Source organism: Schistocerca cancellata, chromosome 12 (assembly GCF_023864275.1).
Source record: "Schistocerca cancellata isolate TAMUIC-IGC-003103 chromosome 12, iqSchCanc2.1, whole genome shotgun sequence".
NCBI classification, from domain to species: domain Eukaryota; kingdom Metazoa; phylum Arthropoda; class Insecta; order Orthoptera; family Acrididae; genus Schistocerca; species Schistocerca cancellata.
In genome coordinates, this window is record NC_064637.1 from 107,657,013 (window position 1) to 107,682,139 (window position 25,127).

Here is a 25,127-nt window from a genome sequence, read left to right on the forward strand (position 1 = left end):
ACGCCACCCAACAGTATTTTAAAAGTGGACGGACAAGCGTAATGTAGGCAGCCTCCTTGGTAGATCTGTTACATTTTCTAAGCGTGCTGCCAATAAAACGCAGGCTTTGGTTACCCTTCCCCCACAACATTTTCCGTGTGTTCCTTCCAATTTAAATTGTTCGTAATTTTAATACCTAGGTATTTAGTTGAGTTTATGGCTTTTAGATTAGACTGATTTATCGTGTAACCGAAGATTAACGAGTTCCTTTTAGCACTCATGTGGATGACCTCACACTTTTCGTTATTTAGGGTCAACTGACACTTCTCGCAACATTCCGATATTTCTTCTAAATCGTTTTGCAGTTTTTGATCTTCTGATGACTTTATTAGTCGATAAACGACAGTGTCATGTGCAAACAACCGAAGACAGCTGCTCAGATTGTCTCTCAAATCGTTAATATAGATAAGTAACAGCAAAGAGCCAGTAACACTACCTTGGCGAACGCCAGAAATCACTTCCGTTTTACTCGATGACTTTCCGTCACTTACTATGAACTGTGACCCTTCGGACAGGAAATGACAAATCCAGTCACATAACTGAGACGATATTCCATAAGCACGCAATTTCACTACGAGCCCTTGTATGGCACAGTGTCAAAAGCCTTCTGGAAATCCAGAAATGCGGAATCGATCTGAAATCCCTTGTTAATAGCACTCAGCACTTCATGTGAATAAAGACCTAGTTGTGTTTCGCAGGAACGATGTTTTCTAAACTCATGTTGACTGTGTGTCAACAGACCGTTTTCTCCGAGCTAATTCATTATGTTCGAACACAATATATGTTCTAAAATCCTGCTGCATATCGACGTTAACGATATGGGTATGTAATTCAGTGGATTACTCCTATTACCTTTCTTGAATATCGTTCTGACGTGTGCAACTTTCCAGTCTTTGGGTACGGATCTTTCGTCGAGCGAACGGTTGTATATGATTGTTAAGTATGGAGCTAATGCATCAGCATACACCGAAAGGAACCTAATTGGTATACAATCTGGACCAGAAGACTTGCTTTTATTAAGTGATTTAAGTTGCTTCACCACTCTGAGGATATTTTTTCTACGTTACTCATGTTGGCAGCTGTTCTCGAATCGAATTCTGGAATATTTACTTCGTCTTCATTTGTAAAGGCATTTCGGAAGGCTGTGTTTAGTAACTCTGCTTTGGCAGCACTATCTCCATTGCTATCACGCAGAGAAGGCATTGATTATTTCTTGCCGCTAACATACTTCACATACGACCAGAATCGCTTTGGATTTTCTGCCAGGTTTCGAGACAAAGTTTCGTTGTGGAAACTGTTATAAGCATCTTGCATTAAAATCCACGCTAAATTTCGAGCTTCTGTAAAAGATCGCCAATCTTGGGGATTTTGCGTCTGTTTAAATTTGGCATGTTTGTTTCGTTGTTTCTGCAACAGTGTTATAACCCGTTTTGTGTACCAAGTAGGATCATCTCCGTCGCTTGTTAATTTATTTGGTATAAATTTCTCAATGGCTGTCGATAGTACTTCTTTGAATTCAAGCCACATGTGGTCTACACTTACAATATTAATTTATAAGGAATGGAGATTGTCTGTTAGGAAGGCATCAAGTGAATTTTTATGTGCTTTTTTGAATAGGTATATTTTTCGCTTATTTTTCGAGGATTTGGTGACTACAATGTTCAATCTTGCTACGACAGCCCTGTGTTTACTAATCCCTGAATCGGTTTTGATGCTCGTTATTAACTCAGGATTATTTGTTGCTAAGAGGTCAAGAGTGTTTTCCCAAGCGTTTACTATTCGCGTGGGCTCATGAACTAATTGCTCGAGATAATTTTCAATGCCTCTGAGCGCTATGGGACTTAACTTCTGAGGTCATCAGTCCCCTAGAACTTCGAACTACTTAAACCTAACTAACCTAAGGACACCACACACATCCATGCCCGAGGCAGGATTCTAACCTGCGACCGCAGCGTTCCCGCGGTTCCAGACTGTAGCGCCTAGAACCGCTCGGCCACCTAGGCCGGCGATAATTTTCAGAAATGCGTTTAGCACAATTTCGGATGATATTTTGTGCGTACCTCCGGAATTAAACATGTGTCAGCTAGTAGCGTAATGGTAAGCGTCGTGCATCATAGATAAGATGTCGCGAGTTCGGATACATTTACTACTAAATTTTTAGGTAGATACCGTGTTTCTTGACTTCTCCAAGGCGTTCGATACAGTTCCCCATAGTCGTTTAATGAACAAAGTAAGAGCATATGGACTATCAGAACAATTGTGTGATTGGATTGAAGAGTTCCTAGATAACAGAACGCAGCATGTCATTCTCAATGGAGAGAAGTCTTCCGAAGTAAGAGTGATTTCAGGTGTGCCGCAGGGGAGTGTCATAGGACCGTTGCTATTCACAATATACATAAATGACCTTGTGGATGACGTCGGAAGTTCACTGAGGCTTTTTGCAGATGATGCTGTGGTGTATCGAGAGGTTGTAACAATGGAAAATTGTACTGAAATGCAGGAGGATCTGCTGCGAATTGACGCATGGTGCAGGGAATGGCAATTGAATATCAATGTAGGCAAGTGTAATGTGCTGCGAATACACAGAAAGATATATCCCTTATCATTTAGCTACAAAATAGCAGGTCAGCAACTGGAAGCAGTTAATTCCATAAATTATCTGGGAGTACGCATTAGGAGTGTTATAAAGTGGAATGATCATATAAAGTTGATCGTCGGTAAAGCAGATGCCAGACTGAGATTCATTGGAAGAATCCTAAGGAAATGCAATCCGAAAACAAAGGAAGTAGGTTACAGTACGCTTGTTCGCCCACTGCTTGAATACTGCTCAGCAGTGTGGGATCCGTACCAGATAGGGTTGATAGAAGAGATAGAGAAGATCCAACGGAGAGCAGCGCGCTTCGTTACAGGATCATTTAGTAATCGCGAAAGCGTTACGGAGATGATAGATAAACTCCAGTGGAAGACTCTGCAGGAGAGACGCTCAGTAGCTCGGTACGGGCTTTTGTTTCGAGAACATACCTTCACCGAAGAGTCAAGCAGTATATTGCTCCCTCCTATGTATATCTCGCGAAGAGACCATGAGGATAAAATCAGAGAGATTAGAGCCCACACAGAGGCATACCGACAATCCTTCTTTCCACGAACAATACGAGACTGGAATAGAAGGGAGAACCGATAGAGGTACTCAGGGTACCCTCCGCCACACACCGTCAGGTGGCTGTGGAGTATGGATGTAGATGTAGATGTAGATGTATTTTCGCCAACATATCGAGGGTACGTGTTTGAAATCAAACTCAAGTTTTCTTTGAACTTTTCAGCAACTGTATCATCTGAATTTGGAGGTCGATAAAAGGATCCAATTATTATTTTACTGCGGTTTCCAACAATGACCTCTGCCCATACTAACTCACAGGAAGTATCTACTTTAATTTCGCGACAAGTTAAACTACTTCTGACAGCAACAAACACGTCTCCGCCAACCGTGTTTAGCCTATCCTTTCGGAACACCGATGCTTGACTTTACGCCGTAGCAATCTAACATCAATTAAAGTTTTTAAACCACTGTAGAAAAAATTTTTAAATCCCTCTGGCTGTGTTCATCCTGACAACCAAGCCACGTCCCTTTCCCCTGCCCTTGGGACGAGGATGGTGAACTGATAATAAAGAAACTTGCTTATTTGATCCTGAGACAGCAGGAAAGCAAATTACTCGCTTAAGTCCATTCCACCCCCACCCCCCCCCCCTCCCCCGCCTGCCGCAGCTACCACCCCTATCCCACCTCCTCCTGCTCGTGATTACACATCTCCCCTCCCCCACTAACCTGCTGGCCCGCTTCTGGCTCCTCACGTCATTCCGAACCGGAGGAAACAAATTTCCTGGCGCCTCGCGGAAATTACGGCAGAGATGAAAAGTCCGCCCGGCCGCCGCGGGTTGGTTTTCCACTGGGAGCAGAAATAAGCTGCCCGCCGCCTCCCACGCGTGTTTCTGACTCCCCCGCACGCCACTCGTCATGCTGCGGAAAAAGTCTCTCCCACTTACGTTAGTCACCCACTGGCTCAGTGCGCTCTGGAAATATCACCGCCGAGCCGAGTTATCTGTGACGAAGTTATCTGAAAATTGCTTTCCGCAGCTGTAAGAGCTCAATAATCCGTGTCTGGCGACAGGAAATAGAACGTTTTATGGGTCCTGGTATGCGGAATGGACGGAAATTTTCGTGAAACTAACTTTGAAACATCTGTGTTTGTAGTAACGTAACTGACAGTAACATGCAGCACATCTGTTAGAATGGGAATGGCATGCGAACGTGTATTTTATCTCGTCGCTTATTCGCTTTGCCCTGTAGTGAACTTTTATGACTGCGGGAATGTAAACTGTCAATAACTTTAAACCAAACCAAAACCGGCCGGATTGGCCGAGCGGTTGAAAGTTGTGTACAGTATTTCTAAGCTCCCCACTACATGTGTGTGTGTGTGTGTGTGTGTGTGTGTGTGTGTGTGTGTGCGTGCGTGTGTGTGCCGGCTGGAGTGGCCGAGCGGTTCTAGGCGCTACGGTCGCAGGTTCGAATCCTGCCTCGGGCATGGATGTGTGTGATGTCCTTAGGTTAGTTAGGTTTAAGTAGTTCTACGTTCTAGGTGTCTGATGACCTCAGAAGTTAAGTCCCATAGTGCTCAGAGCCATTTGAACAAAAACTGCATGAATTTACGAAACACTAAAACTGAATCAGATGCAACGCTATTGATTTAAAATTGGCCCTGGTAATAAAACAAAACTTCATCAATTTGAAAATAAATGATCCCTGTGCTTAATGAATGCTATTCCTGAAATAATAAAATTTCTTACCTTTATCCGTGCAATGGTAACGCTCTTCGAACTACTCTCTGTTAGTACTTAAAATTGTATAGTTGGCATACAGGTGTTGCGCATGGTCGGTCCTTAGCATACACTTTAATGAAATAGTATATGACTGAGACAATAACTTCTTGAGCAAAATAGTTAATCAAAAACTACATGGTATTGACTTGTGTTAACTAACAGTATGGCACAAATTTTAATACTTGTATCTTGACTCTGTGAAAATTAATAATGCTCATAACTAACACACAATAAACTGAATATACACTGACAAGTAGCTTTACAAAATCATTGGATGTGAGTGCTACACACTGTCTCAATCATTACTTATGAATACGCACATTGCATTGGTAACAAAACAACTTTTTTACCTTATTTAATTCCGGTATGGTATCTTGCAAATAAAAATCATTACTGCCTGCAGCGAGTAAGTGTATATTCAGCGCACATCAGACACCACGTCTTTACACTTGAGAATCCTCCAGACATCTCTCTACGTAAACTTACTCTAACACATTACCCATAACATCTTGGACCAGAGATCACTGTTGATCAGCGACACCACTACACAATCGATACTACATTTGACCATCTCTGGTTCAATATAAAATTTTCTTACAAAATTTTACGCTGTGTATATACCTTGAAGCTTCAAACTCCTAAAATTCCTGAGTATTTTCGGCATCATCAGTCAGTGCGCGACATTGGGGATGGCGGTTATCGCTGAAACACCCGGTTATCGGTTATATCGTTTTTTCCCCCTCTTCACTTTAACTTCAGTGTTAAACCCGCTCAAAATGACCTGTCTGTGAAATATTTTCTGTTTTTTACTCCTGCTATTTCCTACAATAAATGTAAAAATAGAACAAAGATTGAAAAATTTTGACCCTCACAGTTTCGAGAAACATAGAAGCAAAATATTAAATTAAATAGCTAAATAAAAGGAAAATTTAACCGTTCATCGTCTGCTGTTTTTCTCGTAAAAAGCTGTTGAATACTACAAAAAATTACCAGTATTCTCCTACTGATTCTAATATTTTGAAACTTTGCTCAAAAATCATGTTGTTTGGGAATTACAAATAGTCAGTGCTAAGGAACGAAAACTGAAGCTGAAGAAGTCTGTCTTTCGTGTTAATTTGTCCGTATTCAAGCACCACAAGCAGATAAGGGCCTGTTACGTAGATACAGGCAGCAAATCAGCTACTTCCAATTTTACTGTACATTTTGAATGAACTGTGAAATTTTTAAATTATTACTGTTACTATAACTGCCTTCACTTCTATTATTTCATACAAATGGCAGACAAATCTTTAATCTTTTAAAGTAAATGACGCATTGTACTTCACTGCTACGTCACTTCGTAAAAATGTTTCCAGACTAATGTTGGTGCTATTCAGTATCACAACGGATGTCCGACGACGACAGAGAGAAACTACGGCATAGACACTGCACGTATCCACGACACACGGCAACAGGGACATCAATCTACGAGTAGAATGAGATGTTCACTCTGCAGCAGAGTGTGCGCTGATATGAGACTTCCTGGCAGATAAACACATTGTGCCATACCGAGACTCGAACTCGGGACATTTGCCTTTCGCGGGCAGGTGCTCTACACTCTGAGATACCCAAGCTCGACTCACGACCCGTGCTCACAGCTTCAATTCTGCCAGTACCTCGTCTCCTATCTTCCAAACTTCTCAGAAGCTCTTCGTGAGTTGTGCTTGGGTAGCTCAGATGGTAGAGCACTTGCCCACGAAAGGCAAAGGTTCCGAGTTCGAGTCTTGGTCCTGGACACAGCTTTAATCTTCCAGAAACTTTCATATCAGCGCACACTCCGCTGCAGAGTGAAAATCTCATTCTGGAAACATCCCCCAGGCTGTGGCTAAGCCATGTCTCTGCAATATCCTTTGTTCCAGGAGTGCTAGTTCTGCAAGGTTCGCAGAAGAGCTTCTGTGAAGTTTGAAAGGTAGGAGAACTGAAGCTGTGCGGACGGATTATGAGTCGTGCTTGGGTAGCCCAGATGATAGAGCACTTGCCCGCGAAAGGCAAATGTCCAAAGTTCGAGTCCCGGTACGACACCAAGTTATAATTTGCCAGGAAGTTTCAGGGACATCAATGTCTCAGCAACGCTGTACCAATTCTTATGCCATATCTTTCTTGCTCGTTTCTGTCGGCATTATTAGTAAAATGGCACCGACCGCTTTTCCCGTTTTCTATAACAACACAATATTTGAAACCAATACAAATCTTACACAAAAAATTACTCCTACGTTTTTTTTTTAAGGTTTATTATTCAGGTCATAAATGGGCGTTCTTGATGAAGTCCGATCGATGAATGAACTATCCAGAGAAAATTTAAAGCAAATGATTTTGTGTTAACCTTATTTTATGTGTACTTATTTGCTGTTCATATGTGTCATGGCATATACGTCATATATGTGTGTGTGAAAGAATATAAATAAAGTGTGAAAAGTTAACTGACCTATAGAATTCGTTTTATGTAAGCAGTGCACACTGCGTTAGCAGAAGGAAGAAAGGAAACAGCAAAAGAAAGGCGAGTACTTTTCTCTTAAATAAAATCTGACGGTAATATGAGGAACCAGCTGTCTCATTCCTCGTTCTGCCTTCCTCGCCAAAAATTTTTCCTTGTGAAGATATTCGCGCTTTCTTGCGCTTAAAGAGAGCAGCATAGAGACAGTGATGGTGTAAGAGAAAGGAAACAGTGGCAGTGGAAGAGACAGACAGAGGAGACAATGATAGTAGGAGTGATAAAAAAGCAGTGAGTCAGAAAGAGGGATGGAACAAACAATAGTAGTGCGAGACAAAGAGAGTGGAGAAACTGTTCAATGAGAGAGAGTGGCCGTAAAATAGAAACAGAAATGCATGGTGACAGAAATAGTGGGAGGAAACGAGAGGGGAGACAGTGGAAACGAAAAGTACAACACAGACCGGCAAACTTCATCACGTAGGTTTAGGAGGGTGAACACATTTTGGACCAGGACTTTCAACAGGTTGCTGTGGGGGAAAATATAATCTGGATCCCCAGAATTATTGAGATCCGCACATATGGTTGAGATAATGGCAGTAGGAAGGAAAGACAAAAGGAGACAGTATGAGTGAGTGAAGATGCAGTGCCAGGGTGATTAAATCAGTGGGAGAGAAAGGAAACAGTGAGGGAGAGGGATATGTAGAGGGGGGGGGGATGAGTATGAAGGTTTAACAATGAAGAGAACTGAGTAAATGTTCCGAGTAAAAAAGAGTGCAGACATGTTTCCATGCCAAAATTTTTGGTGACGAAGGTAGAATGAGGTTCGAAACAGCTGGAACCCTACTTTTCTGTCAGAGCCTTTTAAAGAGGAGCGTATTCGCCGTTTCTGGATTTCAACAGGTGCATTTTTCACCCGGTTAATTAATGGTGATGTTGCAGGTGTCCAGCCGATTTCTTCTTTCCACTATACTCACAACATTTCATTGACTGACCGACTGACCCGACGGCCAGCCATTTTCTTGAGAGGCTGCGAGGTCTGCTGTTTCGTGTACTTCTTGCCTGGACACCAATGAGACTGGACCCATTGGTGGTCACCCGCCACTGTCTATAGCGAACTGTGAGTTCGAATCTCGATACCTACTAAGCTCCTTGATGCTTTTCTGTTTTTCAGAACCTCCAGTTGTGGTGGATGTGATGGACAGCGAAATCTTAATAAGCTGAATGCTTGACCCCAAGCATTGTTGAAACTGAAATCTTCCTCCTTGTCTGTTAGGTTTTTCAACATTTTCATTTCCGAAGGTTATCCAGAATTTGAGAAGAGGAGCAAGAAAATTACAAGACGTGCCGAAAACACACACATACAATATCGCTCAAAAGTATTTTGTAGTTGAACTAGTAAGTTGGTGGTCCTGTTTGTTCATATGTAGAATAAGAACAAACTGGTTGTTCAGACTGCTTCGCCTTACCACAGTTACATGCGTTGTTTACTGAGTGTAGGTTGAAACATCCCCTTGGGAAAAATATGATTTACTGTGCTAGTAAACTTCTAAGTTATTTGATTTTCAAACAGCTGAGCAAAACTGAACGTACTCAGATATTTCTCTCTTTACTTATTCTGATCATCACTAAACTGACGCACAATACTTTTAGCGCAACTCAATCTGATTTTCAATAATCATTACAAAAGAAGAACCCTGACTAACTAACAATAACCTATACATTTCATGAATCAATTACCTCACAAAAATCTTCGTTGCTCGAACTACTGCAATACAGCGAGACTGCCAGCTAAATAAAAGATTCTAACTACTGAAGGCACAAACTACTGATAGACATAGTTAGCAAATGAAAGATTTTGATAGAGAACAAACAATGTATTTACATTAATAATGTTCAAAAGTCATCATATATATATATATATATATATTAATGACAACCATCTTTACAAATTTCCTTTTTCTGGCACACACGGCCAGATCGTTCGCTTATAGTAACCTTTCAAAACCCTGGCATCTCTCTCCCCACACCCACCACTGCTGGCGGCTCACCTCCAACTGCCCAACGCTACGTGATGTTCACATCCAACTGCCCAACACTACACAAGCGAATATTCCAACAATGAGTCGAACCAGCCACAGACTGCACGCAGCACAGTCACTGATTTTCATAACAGAGCGCTACGTGGCGTTACCAACATAAAAACCTAAACAGCCTACTTACAAGGTAAACGTGGACATTAGCAGTAGACAGTGTTTTTTAATGAGTTCAAAAGTATTTTGTAGAGTGGTAAGACTGCAACAAACATAGCTATGTAAAGCAAACGCAATTCTTATATTTATTATTTATTTACAGCCTAAAACTGAAGAATATTCAGTAGATTTCAGACAAGTTGTCTTCAAAGCACAGAGCAAGGCCAAGCTATGTCCTTCATTGCGAAGGTGTTTGGCATCTCATAAACTATTCAAGAAGAAGAAAGGATCATCCAAAAGTAATTCGTTGCTGATCACAAAAAATCTGCCCTGGCAATACTTTGTAGGATGTTGGTATAATTTTGCCGCTTAACATTGTACTACGCAAATTACACTACTGGCCATTAAAATAGCTACACCTCGAAGATGACGTGCTACAGACGCGAAATTTATCAGACAGGAAGAAGACGCCGTGATACCCAAATGATTAGCTTTTCAGGGCATTCACACAAGGTTGGCGCCGGTGGCGACACCTACAACGTGCTGACATGAGGTAAGTTTCCAACCGCTTTCTCATACACAAACAGCAGTTGACCGGCGTTGCCTGGTGAAACGATGCTGTGATGCCTCGTGTAAGGAGGAGAAATGCCTACCATCACGTTTCAGACTTTGATGAAGGTCGGATTGCAGCCTATCGCGATTGCGGTTTATCGTATCGCGACACTGCTGCTCGCGTTGGTCGAGATCCAATGACTGCTGGCCGAATATGGAATCGATGGGTTCAGTAGGGTAATACGGAACGCCGTGATGGATCCCAACGTCCTCGTATCACTAGCAGTCGAGATGACAGGCATCTTATCCACATGGCTGTAACGGATCGTGCAGCCACGTCTCGACCTCTGAGTCAACAGATGGGGACGTTTGCAAGGCAAAAACCATCTGCACGAACAGTTCGACGACGTTTGCAGCAGCATGGACTATGAGTTCGGAGACCACGGCTGTGGTTACCCTTGACGCTGCAGCACAGACAGGAGCAACTGCGATGGTGTACTCAACGACAAAGCTGGGTGCACGAATGGCACAACGTTATTTTTTCGGATTAATCCAGGTTCTGTTTACAGCACCATGATGGTCGCATCCGTGTTTGGCGACATTGCGGTGAACGGACATTGGAATCGTGTATTCGTCATCGCCATACTGGCGTATCACTCAGTGTGATATGGGGTGCCACTGTTTACCCGTCTCGGTCACGTCTTGTTCGCAGTGACGGCACTTTGAACAGTGGACGTTACATTTCCGATGTGTTACGACCCGTGGCTCTACCCTTAGTTCGATCTCTGCCTAACCCTACATTTCAGCAGGATAATGCACGACCGCATATTGCAGGTCATGTATGTGCCTTTCTGGATACAGAAATGTTCGACTGCTGTCCTGGCCAGCACATTTTCCAGATCTATCACCAATGGAAAACGTCTGGTCAATGGTGGCCGAGCAACTGGATCGTCGCAATACGCCAGTCACTACTCTTGATGAACTGTGGTATCGTGTTGAAGCTGCATGGCCAGCTGTACCTGTACACGCCATCCAAGCTCTGTCTGACTCAATTCCCAGGCGTATCAAGGCCGTAATTACGGCCAGAGATGGTTGATTTGGGTACTGATTTCTCAGGATCTATGCACCCAAATTGCATGAAAATGTAATCACATGTCAGTTCTAGTATAATATATTTGTCCAATGAATACCCATTTATGCCCTGCATTTCTTCTTGGTGTAGCAATTTTAATGGCCAGTTGTGTAGTATCACTTTACTTGAAGCAGGGCATGCATGGTATCAAACCTTTCGGCTTGTCGAGTAGAATACGTTTCTATATTTAAAATACTATGTAATCATTCATACGTGGCTCACACGAACTCGATACTAACAAGCATTCCCTACTTTGCATGTCAAAAGTCACGTAGTATCGCAATCACTTTGAAATGATGTGGTCGCCGGGAATTCCTAGCTGTCGAGAGAAGTAGAACATGGAACGCAATTCGAGAGGAGCCAAAAAAAAGAAAAGAGCTGACCCTTCGTGGCAGGCAGGCTGGCACCATTAGTGCAGCCCGAAGCTGGTCGTTTATGACAGCGCACAGCTAACAACAGGCCATTAAGGAGCTTCTCCGACTCCACTTGCGTGGAACAGAAAGAAACAACATAATGGGGACCCAAGTGGCCTCTCTTACAGGACCCCTACAGGGAATTCGCATCTACGAAAAATGTTCAGCTAAATATTGTCATTAGGTTTCTTTCTTCGAAACAGAAAATGGGCCACAGTGGAAAGCAACGATATTTTTAACAAATACACTCATGCTCATAAATTAAAGATAATTGCAGAACGTGGTGCCACACATCAGGGCACTACACAAAACTGGCGCTGATAGCATAGGCACATAGGGAACACAGATCTGTAAGTCCATGGTATTGGTGACAGGTTGAGAAAACCGTCCTGAAACACATGTGCTACAAAACGTCACTGTTTCCTGCACATGTACTATGACATCAGTATGGGATATGATCACCATGCACACGTACACAGGCTGCACAACAGGTTGACATACTCTGGATCAGCTGGTCGAGCAGCTGCTGGGGTATAGCCTCCCATTCTTGCACCAGTGCCTGTCAGAGCTCCTGAAGTGTCGTAGGGGTTTGAAGACGTGCAGCGATACGTTGATCGAGAGCATCTTAGACGTGCTTTATGGCGTTTAGGTCTGGAGAACAGGCAGGCCACTCCATTCGCCTGATATCTTCTGTTTCAAGGTACTCTTCCATGATGGCAGCTCGGTGGGGCCGTGGGTTATCATCCATGAGGAGGAAGGTGGGACCCACTGCACCCCTGAAAAGGCTGACATACTGGTGCAAAATGACATCCCGATACACCTGACCTATTTCAGTTCCTCTGTCAAAGACATGCAGGGGTTTATGTGCACCAATCATAATCCCACCCCACACCATCAAACCACGACCTCCAGACAGGTCCCTTTCAAGGACATTGACGGGTTGGTATCTGGTTCCTGGTTCACGCCAGATGAAAACCCTGCGAGAATCACTGTTCAGACTATACCTGGACTCGTCAGTGAACATAACCTGGGACCACTGTTCCAATGACTATGTACTGTGTTCTTAACACCAGGCTTTACAGGGTCTCCTGTGACCAGGGGTTGGTGAAATGCACCTTGCAGGTCTGTAGGCGTAGACTGTGGAGACAACTGTTCCAGTGGTTGCTGTAAGGTCCTGAGCAAGGCTACCTGCAGTACTCTGTGGCCGTCTGCGGGCACCGATGGCGAGATATCGGTCTTCTTGTGGTGTTTTACACTGTGGACATGGAGGGCCCGTGCTACATCCTGCTGTGTTTGACCAGCCTGCAGTCGCCCTAGTATTCTACCCCTGCTGACGTTATCAGTATGTGTTCTTTGAGTCAATTTCAACACACAGTCACCATTAGCACGTCTGAAAACGTCTGCACGCTTACTCGCTGCACCGTACTCTGACATGCACCAACACACCTCTGCATATGTTGACTGCTATGAGCACCAACCATGCGACGACCGCAGGTCAAATGCACCACATGGTCATACCCTGAGGTGATTAAAACCCGCCCACTGCCCACCAGAACGTTGTTTCACCATGTATCAGCATTATCCTTAATTTATGAGCATGAGTTTACATATCATATGATGAAGGTGTGGAGGACACGAGGTTGCACATGGAAAGTTCCTGAATAGGCGGTGTCTGAGAGGATATTAGCGAAACATGAATGCTATAGGCCAGAAGGAAAATAGTTTCCACCACCAATACACTTCTGAAGCCTCATTGGGTCAAGAAAAGACACAAGTCGTACCACAATCAGCAATGGCCGCTACGACTTGTGGTAAGGGATGAACACAAGATGCAGCGAGGGGGGGGGGGAGGGGTGACCAAAAAGATATACAGGACGCCTCATGTGAAAGAAGGGAGAGAGATCTCTTCAGACCGGGGCCGTGTGTAGATGGAACACTTCCTGTTCTGTCGGCCTAGAAGAGCTTTTCAGCGGATACTTGCGTTCACAGGTTTCGAAAATTTCGTAGCATCCCCAGAGTGGAGATTATGGGTTTCAATCCGAGTTAGTTACGTTCTGCCGAACAATTGAAGAGGGCAGGGATGTACATGTCGCTAAGCCAAAGCGAGTGTACACTGCCAATAGTTTAGCTAGGGAAAAACAGTTTTTCTCCTCACGAAAACTCAGAGCAGTTTCCAACTGCTGATACAGTCAAGGCCAAAATAGTAATGATGCTTACATTTCTGCCCAGCGTCGACGCATCACCGTGATCATACGACACTGCCGACCACAGCAACCGGTATTCAGTTCTGTTGGAGACTGGAGTTGTGTTACATATTTTCTTCGCATTCCCTCGTGTCTATGCTAGCCATGTATCGCGTTTGTGTTCATAGAGCTTAAAAGTCGAGAAAGGTATCGGTAAATGCACGTTATTGTCCAGCTAAAATAGCATATACAATTGGGCATACTGAAATGTTGTGAGGGTAATATTCTGAAGGGTAAATTGTTTTGTGATCATTGTATTGTAAGTTACGCTAGGTTTCTTTTCTCATGTACGAACGCTTTTGAAAGGTTCTTATGTGTTCATGTTTATCATGATTAATTTCATTTAGTTTGTGAATTCGTTGTCAGGATCTTCCTAATTGTAGAGGATTTTCCAACGTCACCATCTACACACTTGCACCCAATGTGTATAGTGATTGTGTTATAAAAAGATTTAGTACAGGTAACAGTTTGTTTGTGTGTTCTACAGCAGAGGCTACCCCTTCCCCACTGAAATATTTTAGGGCATGTATAACGGCTATTATCCTGATGTCTAATCGTGACTTCATCTGGGATCTCCATACACTGTAGGGCCTGGGTTCACGGGCCAGATACCTCTGTGCATGGCAAATGGCAAGGACGGGTCATAATGACCAGGGAAGTACGTTAGAACTTGGCGATCCACAGGTAAAACACTGGGTGAAGACCCATGTTTCGACAGTTAAACATCGCTAACCAACTATGAATCTGAATGGCAAAGGACCTTCTTGAAAGCCTATGGTAAGGGCAAAAATTCGGTAGACCACACTACAGTTTGCTAAGAAGTATGCGTCATGGACCACTGAAGACTAGCCAAAAATCCTATTGAGTGATAAAAGCAAGTTTACTCTTTTCTCCTGAGACTAGGTACAGTACTTTCGAAGGCTGAAAAACAAGAGGATAGAAAATATCAAGTAGCCACCACAACAAAGCACGGAGGAGGAAGTACCATGGAAGTACCATGGTGTGGAGCTGTTTCTCACCAAGTGGCACAGGTCGTGTCGTAGAAACTCGTGGGGCAATGGAGAGTTTCAGGTAGGGTATAACACTGACGTAGCATATGATGTGTCAAGGAAATCGAAAGATGCCTCGTAGTTGGCAGTTCTCGTGTGACAACGATCTGACGCACACTTCTGGCCATATGAAGACAGTTCTGAAGCAGCAGAAGATAAACGTATTCGAATGGCCAAGCCGAAGTCCAGACCTAAACGCCGTACATGTCGAGCAATGGAAAATGGTTCCTCAGGCGCGCTTGTCAAAACTCGTCGATTCTATGCCATCCAGGTGTGCTGCAGTAATACACGCAAAGTGCTACGCAACCAAGTATTAAACCAATGAAATGAAATGAAATGATTGTATAGCATTGTTGGTCCGGATGTCCCATTCGGATTCGACCACCAAGCGCAAGTCTTGTTTCATTTGGCGCCACATTGGGCGACTTGCGGCCGATGATGATGACAACACAACACCCAGTATAATATAATAAAATACTGGAATAGATGATAATAAAATGCGTGGCTTTTTAAAATGTATTGAATTAATGAGATTAATTTTTCGGCATGAATGACAAGCACAATAAGCTGAGCTATGCCTGGAAATAAGTTCGTATTAGTTCATATTATTTTGCAGGGCGAAGTAGTTTCTTTCTCCGTTGTAGATTTGTGCTTACCATTCTTTATAATGCTACGTTTGGTCGCCGTGTTCACCTCTGAAGTCTTGACCGTGTTCCCATTAAGCTTATCGGATCTTCGTAATTTTCCAAAGTACACAGGTGGGCTTCAGTTCTTGTAATTATTGTACTATTTGAAATAACAACTCACACGACCTTTCTGTTAATAAAGCAGTACTGTATTTTTCTAAACGGTGCACATATGAAATACATACTCCTCACTTATTCATAGCGACCCGAAAATGGCGGTCTACAATTACTCGCTTAAAAATGGCGTGCTTCTCACTCGTTCACTAGCTGAGCGCGAATCCTTCCTTCCCGCTACTGGTACCAGAAAAAATCCTCTGTTTTTTTAACAACTGAAAGTCAAAAAATACCGCTTCATCTTCTCTCTTTGCCTTTAAAGAAGACGAAAACATAAAAGAAATGCAAAAGGTTTATCACACCAGTCACCGAGAGGAGAAAATCTCCAACCCGGCCGGGAATCGATCCCAGGCCTAGTACATGGCAGACAAGCACGTTACCACCCATCTAAGCAAGCGGCCCATTAAACCAATAATATCATGGTTCAAGATTTCGTTATCGTTTTCTTCTGTTTGGTTTTAACGAATTATTCCTGAGATTATGTAATTTGTTCTTTTGTCTATGATTATTGATACAAATATTATAATTGTGTAACATGTGTAAGAAAATAAAGTACACATTATTAGGATTTAGTAATTAAGTTCTTTCATTTAAATTTGTTTTCCGAATTTACACACATCAAAAAAAGTTTTGCATACCCCGGTTCCCAGAACTCCTGAATATAGATGTTGACTGCGGATATTGTATCACGGACACGGTCCCTTTGACTGTTCAAAGATGCCGCTAAACGTGCCCAAAGATGTAAACAACCATGCATGAGCAGCGCCTATTAGACTGAGGGGGTCTGACAGCCGATCAGTTCCAGTCATTCCACCAGGCTGAAGATACACGGCTCGTGTTGTCTGTAGTTCAACCATGCCTAAACGGTCAATACCGCGGTTCGATCGCGTCAGCATTGTTATTTTGTGCCAGCAAGGGCTCTCAACAAGGGAACAGTCCAGGCGTCTCGGAGTGAACCAAAGCTACACTCCTGTAAATTGAAATAAGAACACCGTGAATTCATTGTCCCAGGAAGGGGAAACTTTATTGACACATTCCTGGGGTCAGATACATCATATGATCGCACTGACAGAACCACAGGCACATAGACACAGGCAACAGAGCATGCACAATGTCGGCACTAGTACAGTGTATATCCACCTTTCGCAGCAATGCAGGCTGCTATTCTCTCATGGAGACGATCGTAGAGATGCTGGATGTAGTCCTGTGGAACGGCTTGCCATGCCATTTCCACCTGGCGCCTCAGTTGGACCAGCGTTCGTGCTGGACGTGCACACCGCGTGAGACGACGCTTCATCCAGTCCCAAACATGCTCAATGGGGGACAGATCCGGAGATCTTGCTGGCCAGGGTAGTTGACTTACACCTTCTAGAGCACGTTGGGTGGCACGGGATACATGCGGACGTGCATTGTCCTGTTGGAACAGCAAGTTCCCTTGCCGGTCTAGGAATGGTAGAACGATGGGTTCGATGACGGTTTGGATGTACCGTGCACTATTCAGTGTCCCCTCGACGATCACCAGTGGTGTACGGCCAGTGTAGGAGATCGCTCCCCACACCATGATGCCGGGTGTTGGCCCTGTGTGCCTCGGTCGTATGCAGTCCTGATTGTGGCGCTCACCTGCACGGCGCCAAACACGCATACGACCATCATTGGCACCAAGGCAGAAGCGACTCTCATCGCTGAAGACGACACGTCTCCATTCGTCCCTCCATTCACGCCTGTCGCGATACGACTGGAGGCGGGCTGCACGATGTTGGGGCGTGAGCGGAAGACGGCCGAACGGTGTGCGGGACCGTAGCCCAGCTTCATGGAGACGGTTGCGAATGGTCCTCGCCGTATCGCAGGAGCAACAGTGTCCCTAATTTGCTGGGAAATGGCGGTGCGGTCCCCTACGGCACTGCGTAGGATCCTACGGTTTTGGCGTGCATCCGTGCGTCGCTGCGGTCCGGTCCCAGGTCGACGGGCACGTGCACCTTCCGCCGACCACTGGCGACAACATCGATGTACTGTGGAGACCTCACGCCCCACGTGTTGAGCAATTCGGCGGTACGTCCACCCGGTCTCCCGCATGCCCACTATACGCCCTCGCTCAAAGTCCGTCAACTGCACATACGGTTCACGTCCACGCTGTCGCGGCATGCTACCAGTGTTAAAGACTGTGATGGAGCTCCGTATGCCACGGCAAACTGGCTGACACTGACGACGGCGGTGCACAAATGCTGCGCAGCTAGCGCCATTCGACGGCCAACACCGCGGTTCCTGGTGTGTCCGCTGTGCCGTGCGTGTGATCATTGCTTGTACAGCCCTCTCGCAGTGTCCGGAGCAAGTATGGTGGGTCTGACACACCGGTGTCAATGTGTTCTTTTTTCCATTTCCAGGAGTGTATGTTGTTCGAACTTGGAGGAAATACAGAGAGACGACATGCCTCGCTCAGGCCGCCCAAAGCATACTACTGCAGTGAATGGTCGCTATCTACGGATTATGGCTCAGAAAAACACTGACAGCAACGTCACCATGTTCAATAATGCTTTTCGTGCAGCGACTGGACGTCGTGTTACAGCTCAAACTGTTTGCAGTAGGCTGCAGGATGCGCAACTTCACTCCCGATGCCCATGGCGAGTTCCTTCTTTGCAACCACGACACCATGCAGCGTGGTACAGATGGGCCCAACAACATGCCGAATGGACCGCTCAGTTCTCTTTACCGATGAGTGTCGCTTATGCCTTCAACCAGACAATTGTCGGAGACGTATTTGGACGCAACCCGGTCAGGTTGGACCCCTTAGACACACTGTCCAGCAAGTGCAGCAAGGTGGAGGTTCCCTGCTGATTTGGGGTGGCGTTATGTGGGGCCGACGTACATCGCTGGTGGTCATGGAAGGTACCATAACGGCTGTAAGATACATGAATGCCATCCTCCGTCCGATAGTGCAACCATATCGGCAGTATATTGGCGAGGGATTCGTCTTCATGGACGACAATTCGCACATCTTGTTAATGACTTTCTTCAGGATAACGACATCGGTCGACCATAGTGGGCAGCATGTTCTCCAGACATGAACCCTATTGAACATGCCTGAGATAGATTGGAAAGGGCTATTTATGGACGACGTGACCCACCAACCACTCTCTGAGGGATCTACGCCGAATCGCCATTGAGGAGTGGGTTAATTTGGACCAACAGTGCCTCGATGAACTTGTGGATAGTATGCCACTACGCATACAGGCATGCATCAATGCAAGAGGACGTGCTACTGCGTATTAGAGGTACAGGTGTATACAGCGATCTGAAGGTCTCGTTTGTTTGGTGGTACCACATGCACTGTGTGGTTTTCATGAGCAGGAAAAAGGGCGGAAATGATGTTTATGTTGATCTCTATTGCAATTTTCTGTACAGGTTCTGGAATTCTCGGAACCGAGGTGATGCAAAACGTTTTTTGATGTGTGTGTTATCTGTACAAAATTTTAGAGCGTTACTGTATCAGTGGATAGAAGATTTCTCAAAGTTTTTAACTCGCAGATATTCAATATGGACACTGTTTTCGACGACGTGAGCGTCAAGACGAGCTTGCAATTCTTTGAAGTCTCTACCTGCCTCCGTAGCCGAGATCACTAACCCATACCTGTACAGGGGCGCTTTTCTTTGTGCTTGTCAAACCATATCTTGGGCAGCAAGGTCACCAGATATCTTCTACGTCTTGTTTGGTTGCCCTTTGTGGCAATCCTGCTGGAGTTACATTTGGGGAAGATAATGCCTGACTGCATACTACGAGATTTTCTTCTACTTTTCTTCGTGCTTGTCAAACCATATCTTGGTCAGCAAAGTCGCTGGATATCTTCTACGTCTCGTTTGGTTTTCCTTCGTGACAAGGCTGCTGGACATACATTTGGGGAAGATAATGCCTGACCACATATGGCGAGATTTTCTTCTACTTTTCTTCGTGCTTGTCAAACCATATCTTGGTCAGCGAGGTCACTGGATATCTTCTACGTCCCATTTGGTTGTCCTTCGTGGCAAGCCTGCTGGACTTACATTTCAGGAATATAATGCCCGACCTGCACACGGCGAGATTTTCTTCTACTTTTCGTCCTCCTTGTCAAACCATATCTTGGTCAGCAAAGTCACTGGATATCTTCTATGTCCCGTTTGGTTGTCCTTCGTGGCAAGCCTGCTGGACTTACATTTCAGGAATATAGTGCCCGACCTGCATACGGCGAGATATTCTTCTACCTGTCGTCGTGCTTGTCAAACAATATCTTGGTCAGCAAGGTCACTGGATATCTTCTATGTCCCGTTTGGTTGTCCTTTGTGGCAAGACTGCTGGACTTACATTTGGGGAAGATAATGCCCGACCGCATACGGCGAGATTTGCTTCTACTTTTATTTGTGTTTGTCAAACCGTATCTTGGCCAGCAAGGTTGCTGGATATCTTCTATGTCCCGTTTGGTTGTCCATCGTGGCAAGCCTGCAGGACTTACAGTTCAGGAAGATAATGCCTCACCACATACGGCGAGATTTTCTTCTACTTTTCTCCATGCTTGTCAAACAATATCTTGGTCAGTAAGGTCGCTGGATATCTTCTATGTCCCGTTTGGTTGTCCAAAGCTGCTGGACTTACATTTCAGGAATATAATGCCCGACCTGCACACGGCGAGATTTTCTTTTACTTTTCGTCCTCCTTGTCAAACCATATCTTGGTCAGCAAAGTCACTGGATATCTTCTATGTCCCGTTTGGTTGTCCTTTGTGGCAAGCCTGCTGGACTTACATTTCAGGAATATAATGCCTGAACTGCATACGGCGAGATATTCTTCTACCTGTCGTCGTGCTTGTCAAACAATATCGTGGTCAGAAAGGTCACTGGATATCTTCTATGTCCCGTTTGGTTGTCCTTTGTGGCAAGACTGCTGGACTTACATTTGGGGAAGATAATGCCCGACCGCATACGGCGAGATTTGCTTCTACTTTTATTTGTGTTTGTCAAACCGTATCTTGGCCAGCAAGGTCGCTGGATATCTTCTATGTCCCGTTTGGTTGTCCATCGTGGCAAGCCTGCAGGACTTACAGTTCAGGAAGATAATGCCTCACCACATACGGCGAGATTTTCTTCTACTTTTCTCCATGCTTGTCAAACAATATCTTGGTCAGTAAGGTCGCTGGATATCTTCTATGTCCCGTTTGGTTGTCCAAAGCTGCTGGACTTACATTTCAGGAATATAAGGCCCGACCTGCACACGGCGACATTTTCTTCTACTTTTCGTCCTCCTTGTCAAACCATATCTTGGTCAGCAAAGTCACTGGATATCTTCTATGTCCCGTTTGGTTGTCCTTTGTGGCAAGTCTGCTGGACTTACATTTGGGGAAGATAATGCCCGACCGCATACAGCGAGATTTTCTTCTACTTTTCTTTGTGCTTGTCAAACCGTATCTTGGCCAGCAAGGTCGCTGGATATATTCTATGTCCCGTTTGGTTGTCCTTCGTGGCAAGCCTGCAGGACTTGCAGTTCAGGAAGATAATGCCCGACCGCATACGGCGAGATTTTCTTCTACTTTTCTTCGTGCCTGTCAAACCATATTTTGGCCAGCATGGTCGCTGGATATCTTCTACGTCTCATTTGGTTGTCCTTCGTGGCAAGCGTGCTGGAGTTACATTTGGGGAAGATAATGCCTGACTGCATACTACAAGATTTTCTTCTTCGTTTCTTCGTGCTTGTCAAACCACATCTTGGTCAGCAAAGTCGCTGGATATCTCCCTAATTGAGGAAGTTTGGAGCATTATGGGCAGGGATCTCCAACCAGCTCGAGCTTTTGACGATCTGTGGCACCAGTTGGACAAAATTTGGAATGATTTTCCTCAGGAGGGCATCTGACAACTCTACCCAGCAATGCCAAGCTGAATAACTGCTTGAATAAGTATAGTAAACATTTTTGGAACAGCGATCAATAAATTTTAAGAAAATTTCTCTTTTTATAATTCGGTCTTGATCGCACCACGTATGCTACAAGAACATAAGCGACCAGTTTCAGTCATATCACATGACCATCATCAAACCTGTAATTTAATTTAGAAAGTAATAGAAACCTTACTAGATTGACAAAATATGACAAAATGATTATAAGGATAAAATACAATAAGACTTGCTATACCGATGGCATCCTTCGAAGATGGTAGGTGGAGCATTATTCTCAGCTGCTGTGATGTCAGCTGGGTCCAGCAAGTACGGGCATACGCTTAAATACGAAGATGCTCCGCCTACCTCTTCTCTACCTCACGTCAACCAATCAGTGTAAAACGGGTTCACATAATCGTCAAAAGGTAAAAAGACGGAGTACAATAATAACATAAAAATAGTTATTTATAAAATATCTCTTTACAACCATGGAACTACTTAAATATTGTATAAAATATCAATTAAAAGCTTTAAAATGACTCTACAGACGATGTATACTCAGTGTGCCCTCTATGGGCGAAGGTGGTACTACCACAATGGTTTCAAAGTCAACGATGTTGTGAAGGTCTTCGGCATTGTGGCATCATATCGATATGTGAGTTGTGACTCGACTGCAAGTATACACCTATGCTAGATTCAGTCCGTCTGTCTTATATTAACTTTATTTGCCACTGGTGAAATGTGCAATAATGGAATGACCAGCTGCAGGGTGCTATGATATTACACATACTTTTTAAAGTGTCATAAAACTGATTTATTAAAAATGGAGTCATATTTCGTAATATTTCTAGTTGGAAGTTTAAGATTGTAATATAAATATTTACGTACTGTTCTAAGGTACATTTCTGCCATGGATACAACTGTGTCCTATGATTTTCTGAACAAAAGAGTATGTACGTGTTTATAGAATTTCGTCAAAGAGATCATAAAAATATTTTTCACGAGAATCCAACTGTTCATTGAGAAGCACTGACAGTTCATCTCTATAATGGGCATATAACTCGATCTCCTCCAAAATATTTAATAATAAGCCTTTATTAGCGTAATGAAGGACTTTCAAATTCTGCTGTACCGTCCCTTCGGCTTGCTTATTAAAAGTTATGTGATGGCCGAAGACTGATTTTGCTCGTGCGGTACCTAATGTATGGTTTTCTATCGTATAGTAAAGCTCCAGCCTGTTTGGCCAATGTATATTTTTCTACAATCACCACATTGAATCTTGTAAACCCCTTATATGAGAAATTTATCGTTATCATTACCTACAGTACCGGTATGTCTTAATTCATTTTGCAAAGTATTGTTAGTTTCAAATATTGTTGTTATTTCGGAGTTCTTAAACAAATTACCGATCCTATCTTATGTGTTCCCCATGTACATCATTTTGGTGTGTTTATGAGCTCCTATTAGTGGTGTACTTTGTGATTGTTGCATTTTATTAAACATAATGTCAACTTGACGCGTATCAAAAGAATTGGCCTTCGCAATCTGTTTTAGAATAGTTGTTTCTTTTTTAATCTCATTTTCTTCAAGGGGTAAATTTAGCATCCGGTGGACCATTGACTTAAAAAATGCTTTTTTTATATTTATCAGGATGACATGACCTAGCATTAATAATGACATCAGTAGTTGTAGGTTTTCTGCATATGGCGAAGCAATTTTTGTCATTGTTATTGGATATAACGAGATTCAGGTAGTAAATACGTTTTTGATTTTCATGTTCAATTGTAAATTGTAGTTTTGGATGTACAGAGGTCAATTTTGTAGTAAACCTATCGATTTCATAATTTTGCTTGAATAAGGATAAGAGACGAACCAACGGATCATTGACTTCCTCTTGTTGTGAAGCTCTCTCTCTTTAATATATCATCAAATTTTTCTGAAATTGTAATGATTTGTTTGTCTGTACATCTACAGATTCCCGTCCCATTCGGATAATTCCTTAGTGGTGCGACGTTGTTTATGCGCTAGAGTGTACTAGAGCAACGACACGTTGTCCTCCATCCTGTTACCATTACTTGTTAAGCAATGTATTGAGAACGCCCGTTGACGTCACAGTGCATTGATTATAGTGGTCCACAATGCAGCCTTCGATGCATCCATACCCTTGTGCAGCCTATTCCCAGTAATGTGGATGTTACTAATTTTAACATGGGGAACTTTACAGCCGTCCGAACCTCACTCTATAAGAATGATGCGCTTATAGGATAAGTTTTTTGTCTGTCTCACTGTCTGTCTATCCGACTGTGGAGATCCCTTTTTCTCAGCCATAGTTACAGGTATCAAGTTACAATTTAAGTCAATTACTGAGGTCTATGGTCCCTTAAGTGGTGTAGAGTACTTGAGCTTCTAAGTCAGTACAAACAAAAGATACAGACATCTTTTGTTAATCGCGAAGTCACTCATCAAAATGTGTAGGGTACTTCCCCTTGATGTGGGATCACGAAATCTGGCAAGAAGCAAGGTTTCACAAGTGAAGGTAAAATTCAGAACATTGTTAATTTGCAATTATCACATATAAAATATTTTTTGGCTATACAGACTCGCATTGCCTTTGTAATTTGTCAAAAAGCTCAGGAAGTACAGTGGGGATTTCGATTTGGGGTGCAAACCTTTTCGAAATTGTTAACGCTAGCGGACTCACAAAATAATAAAGGAAAAAAATGGTTGGTTGCTACAGTTTAGTTGTTCATGCAATAAAGCTTCACCATCACATATGATGTTTTAATTTATTGCTTCCTTATACCTCATTGTAATCGCAATACACTTTGTTAACAGTACACAGCTCTAAAAGCACTCCGTCTTCAGGCTACGAGTGGCCTACCGGGACCATCCGACCGCCGTGTCATCCTCAAGGAGGATGCTGATAGGACGGGTGTGGGGTTTGCACACCGCTCTCCCGGTCGTTATGATGGTATTCTTGACCGAAGCCGCTACTATTCGGTCGAGTAGCTCTTCAATTGGGATCACGAGGCTGAGTGCACTCCGGAAAATGGCAACAGCGCATGGTGGCCTGGATGGTCACCCATCCAAGTGCCGACCACGCCCGACAGCGCTTAACTTGGGTGATCTCATGGGAACCGGTGTAGCCACTGCGGCAAGGCCGTTGCCCACAGTATACAGCTGCAAAATTGTATTATTGTACGAGAAATAATTCAAGAGATATGACGTCATAAAGTCGCTGTAAGTCCATCTTTATACAGGTGGTTGCTGGAATTCGGCTGTACAGTGTAAGATGTCAAACTAAAAACACCTTTAACCGTCTAAATTTCCAGTCCTTTTTTAAATTTTTTTATTTTTGGTACCAGTTTCAGTGTTACATTGCGCTGTCTTCAGGTCCACTGACCGACGTGTAGGAAGACTCGGACCTCTGGCCCTGTTTCGATTTCCTGCGCTCGGGCAGGACGACTAAAAT

At 43.8% G+C, this 25,127-nt stretch overlaps 1 pseudogene; it reads right to left on the minus strand.

The window, feature by feature from the left end:
- Nucleotides 1–24,705: 24,705 nt before the first annotated feature.
- Nucleotides 24,706–24,823, minus strand: LOC126109961 (5S ribosomal RNA; annotated as a pseudogene).
- Between the last annotated feature and the right edge of the window lie 304 nt (nucleotides 24,824–25,127).